The sequence below is a fragment of the Protomyctophum bolini genome (genome assembly GCF_963924005.1).
Source record: "Protomyctophum bolini genome assembly, chromosome: 11".
NCBI classification, from domain to species: Eukaryota; Metazoa; Chordata; class Actinopteri; order Myctophiformes; family Myctophidae; genus Protomyctophum; species Protomyctophum bolini.
In genome coordinates this window covers 11,869,930-11,877,429 of record NC_137872.1, presented here as the reverse complement: position 1 = coordinate 11,877,429, position 7,500 = coordinate 11,869,930, and the positions used below count along the sequence as shown (strand labels likewise).

The following is a 7,500-nucleotide window of genomic DNA, read 5'->3' as shown; positions in this document are numbered from 1 at the left end:
ACAGTATTAGGCTAAATGTTATCCCCACTGACACGCCCACTACACTGACACGCCCACTACACTGACATGCCCACTTCACTTGAATTAAACTATTTTGTCAGCTCTCTCTCTCTCTCTCTCTCTCTCTCTCTCTGCTCTGGTGATCTGCTATGGAAGTATACAGGGCATCAGTCTCTCTCTCTCTCTCTCTCTCTCCCTCTCTCTCTCTCTCTCCCTCTCTCTCTCTCTCTGCTCTGGTGATCTGCTATGGAAGTATACAGGGCATCAGTCTGGCTCTTCCAGAGCCAAAGGCTCAAATTCCCGAGTTCTCTTTGAAGGGGTTCCAGGGGGTCCCCCAGCTGAATGATTGATAGTTAGGAACTAAATAGACCGTTACGGATCAGTAATGTCAAGATGTTTCCTATTAATTTGTGCCGTATTCATTTGTACTGCAGAAGCGGCAGTTCGAGCGTCTACAGCGCCACGTGTTATGTCTATATCGCAGTGAGAGACACACACTCACTTTTGAATCTATGTGAATATCGTGTGTCCTCCGCTGTCCACGTATATTCTTGGGCCATCGCATCGCATCACGGGAAGGGAAACCACAGAGCTGTGTTGAAAACGCAGAGGTAGGCTCTGTCGCATCGCGCCGTGCGTCGCGGACTATGTTTGTTGTTTGTTTGTTTGTTATTTATTTCCGTGTCATGCACACCTACGTGCCCAACCCTCATGGGTTTATAAGACACCATTTCACAGTTGCAATTACAGCATGTTTTACATTACATAATTTATGCATTTACAGACTATGAATTGCCCAACTGAACTGCGCAGTGTGCGCTCACAACTTACCGCTACCGTCTCAAATGTATATAGATATTAAATGAACACTGATGATTTTACAGTGTCGATTTGGGTCCCAGAGATAAATCATTGTATCAAATGGGGTCTGTGTGTGGGCCCATAATAATCCATATAAAAATGGGGATCCTTTGAAAATGTAAAAGTTTGAGAAACCACTAGTCTAATGAGCCCTGCCTCCAGATCTCAAGGTGAAAGTAGAGGGTAGAGAGTATAGCAACCCAGCTCTAACCTCTGCTCTGAGAGGATCAGCCTGCTAGTCTGCCTGGGTGCCATAGCGTTGCTGTGTACAGTACTCTCTCTAACCACAAGCCTGCATGCGGTTTGGCTAGAAAATGAAGGTAAAGTATAATTGGCTGCAGGGGGCCTTTACTTGCCACAGTAACAGCGAACGCTTATTGCATTCTGACAGAGAGCAGTTGTTACGAAATGAAACTGTCACTGTAAAGTAGTGCCAATATATTTGAGTTATGCACTGACGTCTATATCAGTAGCAGAATGCCTTTTCTTCTTTATGATTTTCTTCCTGGTATGTTGACACACATACGCAGAATTTTGTGAGTTTGGTGCATTATACCCTGAGGCAACAATTACAGAAACAGTTAAAATTATTTACTCAATATATACAAAAATGTATACCTACAAGCTAGAAATTTGAAAATATACAGTACAATGTGCAATATAAAATGTACACCGTAGACGCGTAGAGGCTGGAATAGCAATAACGTAACGTACACACAATATCATATTACAGTGACGTGAAAGCACATTATGTGCTGCAGTACATTTCTGGGGTGAACATTCATGAAAATGGCTGGTCTAGAAGATATTTTTCGGCCATTTTCGAAAGATTTTCAAAAGATTTGGTATACATTCTGAAAACTTGAAATGGTACATTCTGCACAATGAGTACTTTTGGTACTTTACCTATATTTTGATGCCAATACATTTGTACTTTTACTCAAGACAATTCTGAATACCAGACTTTTACTTACGTATTTCTACATTGTGGTACTGATACTTTTACTTTTACGATTTTTTTTTACTTTTTCCATTATTGTTTTCGGGAGATTTGGTGTAGAAGGGGAAAAAAGGAGCAGATCAAGTACAGAGCCCTGGTGGACCCAGGGTTACAAAGTGCTTTACAAAACAAGATGAAAGCAACAAGATACAGTAAAGACTAAAAAAACCTAACAATAAAATAAACAACAAATGGCATCAAATAACATCAGAAAACAAGTTCAAACACGCTCGCACTCTATAAAAAGCCTAACCCTAACCCCAAAGCCTGAGTTCAGTTTAGTTGCACATGTGCTGGTGTCATAAATAGCCCCTCTACAAGCACAACTCTAACTCCAACCTGATTCTAGACTGAAGTGTAACTGTAAAACTCATGTTTCACCATAAAACAACCCTTCCTCAATATTACAATAACAATATTGTCCTCAGAATGTCCGTTTCTCAAATACATGTGTCCCTCACTTAAGTAATACAAACAGGGGCGCAAATGATGGGGGGACGGGGGGGACATGTCCCATTCCTAGTCACATTGTGTGTGTCCCGACTGCCCCGAGTAACAAGTTATTGTTTTATCGCCGTTTAATCAAGTCTCTGAAACCTCTGAAACACTGTATCCGGTTCAGACTATAGGCCAGATCCGGCTAGATCTGGCTATTTCCATATCCAGAGTACTGGATAGTGTATTATCGCGGGCACTTTAGTATCGTAAAAAAAAAGACACCCATATCCGTGCGTGTGCACACCCGTATCCGTGGGCGTGCACTCCCTCTTAGGGTTCAGTGGAAATGGCGTGCCTGAATATACACATACACACACACACACACACACACACACACACACACACACACACACACACACACACACACGTGTGCTCCTGTAGCTCTTGTCTCCATCTCTCCCACTGTGCCTGGAGGGAGGGAGGGGTATGGAAGGGCAGAGCAGAGCGGAGAGCGAGGACGTCTACTAATACCTCCATCCCGGAGCTTATCTATAGGAGGAATGTCTAAATGTTTAAACTGTGAACATGGGGAGCTCTGCTCTAGCTGTCTCACACACACACACACACACACACACACACACACACACACACACAGCGTATCCCACCGTTTTGTAATTAGTCATCGCTCCTCTGTGTGTGTGTGTGTGTGTGTGTGTGTGTGTGTGTGTGTGTGTGTGTGTGTGTGTGTGTGCGCGCGTGTGCGTGCCAGCGTAAAAACTAAAGCCACATTTTATGCTATAAATGCAGTGGAACCCATTGGACCCACAGACAGTGTCCTGTGGTTCTCTGTCTGCAGTGGAACCCATTGGACCCACAGACAGTGTCCTGTGGTTCTCTGTCTGCAGTGGAACCCATTGGACCCACAGACAGTGTTCTGTGGTTCTCTGTCTGCAGTGGAACCCATTGGACCCACAGACAGTGTTCTGTGGTTCTCTGTGGCTCTGTCTGCAGTGGAACCCATTGGACCCACAGACAGTGTTCTGTGGTTCTCTATGGCTCTGTGGGCAGTGGGACCCATTGGACCCACAGACAGTGTCCTGTGGTTCTCTATGGCTGCAGTGGGACCCATTGGACCCACAGACACAGAAATGGAAAGAAGAAAAAGGAAATCCTGCACACACACATACCAGTGAGCTCAGCCAGCGCAGAGCTGGCACCAGCCTGGCCAACACTCATGTCACATCTTAAGCGCATAGTTTCACCGAGGGCACAGCCTGCCCTGGTAACCTTTCTTAGAGGATGCTCTCTCTCTCTCTCTCTCTCTCTCTCTCTCTCTCTCTCTCTCTCTCTCATTCCTCCTCTCCTCCAGCTCTTCCACCAACAGGAGGTCCGTGAGGGTGATGCAGAATTCAATTATGCAGACCTGCAGTTAATTACCGCTGTCAATGATTTGTAAAGCTGTTTTTACAAAGTGTGCGGTATTCTGGCCGGCTCCGGGGCCAACACACAACCAGTGTGTGTGCGTCTGTGTTCTTCCAGTAAAACTCTCGCTGACTGCCATGTGTCTGTAGCTGCTTAGTTAGCAGCTCTGGGGGAGGTATGTTGCTACTTAGTGACCCCCCCCCCCCCCCCCCCGCCTCCCCATACACACACACACACACACACACACACACACACACACACACACACACACACACACACACACACACATATATTTGATAAACAAGTAACATTTGGACAACTCGAATATTTTTGATGTCTTAAAGGGACACTTCACCCTTTTTGCAAAAAAAATACATGGTAATGACATTTAGAAGATTTAGAACACTTTCCTGGGGGGTCTTTATGTGTGGGGGCCTGGGGGGAACACTTTCCCCCAGGAAAGTGTTCTAAATCTTCAAAATGTCATTACTATGTGGTTTTAGATATTTTAGATTTTAGCAGTGATCCCAGTGTCTCTGATGTCATGGACACTGCAGGGCTCCACTTACTTCCTGGACTACCATTCCCATAATGCTTTGGTGCACTGCTCCTCCTTGTGGATAGAGGGAGGGCTGTCTTACTGAGACAACATGTAGTCCAGGAAGTAAGTGAGCCCAGTGTCGATGACATCAGAGACACTGGGCTCACTGCTAAAATCTAAAATATCTAAAGTCACATATTACACACATAAAGACCCCCAGGAAAGTGTTCTAAATCTTCTAAACGTCATTACAATATTTTTTTTGCAATATGAATTAATTCATGGCAGCAGCACATGTGCATTGCAATATAATAAATCACTTGGATGATAAGTCAATTGGATGATGCAGGGTGATCCATCACATGCACTGCGCTGTATGTTGTACTTATGGATACAGGAAACACTGTCTCTTCCCTACAGACATGGGCTTACACATTACAGCACAAATGGAGGAGCACTTGGCAAGCTGGCTTGGCTTTGCTTTAACAGAGGCCTGCAGTCTGCACTCCCTACAACTAGTGTGTGGACAGACATGTCTGTGTCTACTCTGTAGTCTGGGTATTATTATTTTTTTAATGTTTTTTTTCAGGCTTTCGCCTTTATTTTATATATTTTTTTTATAGAGGGACAGACAGTATAGGCTTACGGGAAATGGGGGTAAAGGCCGTCGGGATCGGGAGTCGAACCCGCGGCATGCTGCCAGACTCGGGCTCCCGGCCAAGGTGCCTGGACCGCTGAGCCACTGCCCGCAGGCCAGTCTGTGTATTTTTATATAATCTTTGTCCGTCTCAAATCTCTCGTTCTCTCTCAACAAATACGCAATAATTGAAAGGAATATTGGACAGTACAGTCAAAAGATGTGTTATTTTGGTTCAAATAGCAGAGGGTTACATTGGGAGGGAGGGGATGTCCCCGGGAGGGGTTTTTGGTGGTGACGTGTTGCCGGTCTGGCGTATTGAACGACAGTACATTAATCAAATGAAACATTTAAAATATGTGGTGTTCACAACTTTCACCAAACTGTGAATGCTTGTCTTTGTTCCACATTCTAAATTGAAAAGTCATGGTTTTTCGACTGCTTGTGTAAACATTTCAAGATGTCTAATTTGGGTTCAGATAACCTGATGAGCATTTATTTACCTCCATAGTTCTGTACCATATAGAATCGGGAGGTTTGACCCTCAGCTCACTCAGTCACAGTTCCGAAGGGTCCCTGGGCAACGGGTTCTAGGTGAAATGGGAGAACGCTCGCTTATACTTTTGCCAAATATCTTCCTATTATGAAATGCCCAGAATTGGATTGCTAGAGTTGATGTCGTTGAAGCACGCCCTTAGCCTCATCTGTGATGCACACTGGAGGCCCGTTGGCTGCAGGGAGGGGGTGTTTAATGTCGTAACCTTATCGTGGGAGATGGCAGCCAAGCATCCTCGTGAAACCCGCCCCCACAACAACCACATCCATGACAACCATTAGTAAACAACGTAATTTCCTCTGATAAAAAACCCCCACTCCATTCCATTGTGTTCTGCCCCCCCCCCCACCAAAACGCCAACAACAATGGCCAACTTGTTGTTTCCCTCGTTGGCGTTTGAACACACGTGCGGCGACAGACGGAGGTGTTAACACGTTGACAGGCCACAGCAAACAAACAGAACACGAGACCGTGTGTACGTGTTCCTCCTCCTCTCTGGATGGAGATGAAGGGTTATGGAGGTGCAGGTTGGGTTTAGACTGGCCCTGCTCCACACCACAACGCTTTGATGGTTCCACCTCAAAGAGACAGAAACACACACGCACACACACACACACACACACACACACTCACGCTCATCTCTGGGAAAGAGTGAAGTGTCATCGGTGGTGCTTAGTGGAAGTGGAAGAGGAGTTGGAGAATGTGATACATGGATGGGGGGGGGCGGGGGGGGTGCGTGCGCGCCGGTGCCCTCCCAAGGCGTCACTCACGTCAGAGTGTGAGGTCCTTTTTTTCCCCGTTTCTGTATTAATTTTTTTTAGGTGGGTTCCAGAAACGCAGAGAGGGGACGAGTTTAGATAAACAGAACACCAAGATAACGACACAGATATAGAAGCCCCTATAGCTCTCTTCATACATGCACCCATTCAAGAATGTATCCCTAGAAAACCCCTATGGTCCTCCTGACATATGTGAGCCCCCTCCCCACACACACACACACACACACACACACACACACCGCCTAGCGTCATGAATCAGGTCCGCTGTGTAATGTAACGTAATGTCATGTCATGGAAGCATGATAAGCCTTTAAGCCCTTTGCAAGGCCTGTCTGATTCTTCCCATTGGGAGACTATATTATGAGACCCTCTGTCAACCCCACCAACAGTACGTGAGACAAGAGAGGAGTAATAGGCGCGCAACAGTTAAGCCAACAATCTTATCGGTTATTTAGTTTAAATTGTATCATCGATGATTTAACAAAGCGAATTGCTTATTTCGCTGAAAATTGCCAATCGACAAGCTCGCAACGCATTGCAGTGGCGCTGTTTTCTCTATAATCAATGCATTTATATACAAATGTATTACTTCTCGTCGGCCTGGGCCATGGCTCAGTGGTCCAGGCACCTTGGCTGGTAATCCAGTCTGGCAGTGTGCCGCGGGTTCGACTCCCCATCCTGACGGCCTTTACTGCATGTCTTCCCCCCATCTCTCTCCCCATTTCCTGTCAGCCTATACAGGAAATGGGTTCCTCCATAAAACATATAAAATAAAGGGCGAAAGCCGGAAAAAAAAGTAATCGATAAGAATAGTCGCTATAATAATATAGCATGGAGGCAGAGAGTGTGTTTGTCTCTTAGCTGCAGGGGGCAAACAACAAAACACGAGTAGCACAAACCAAAAGGGAAAACAGACGCCCACACACCCACGATGTACGTGTACAGTACACACACCCACACACACACACACACACACACACACACACACAGGGGCCTGTGCATGCACAGCGCGCACGACTCAACTCAATCACTTATCCGGGGGGGAGGGAGGGAGGCGATTGCAGAGGAGAATTCCTTTAATCAAGCTGTTTACACTTTGGAGTTGAGCGCTGGCTTGCTTGGGAAACATTTCTCCCCTTTTAAGAGAAAATGTGATATGGTTTGAAATTAGAGGCAGCCGCCGGGACTCCAGGCACTTAAAACACTAAGCCTTACAGCACCATATCATTTCCATATGCAAAGGACAAACATGGGGCAGACCATCTT

The 7,500-nt window shown here is 45.8% G+C and overlaps 1 protein-coding gene across 2 annotated transcripts in view; it reads left to right on the top strand.

Moving 5' to 3' along the window:
• Nucleotides 1–7,500, top strand: part of prkar1b (protein kinase, cAMP-dependent, regulatory, type I, beta) — a 123,719-nt gene that overhangs the window by 93,144 nt on the left and 23,075 nt on the right. The gene's annotated exons all lie outside the window — the stretch shown is intronic.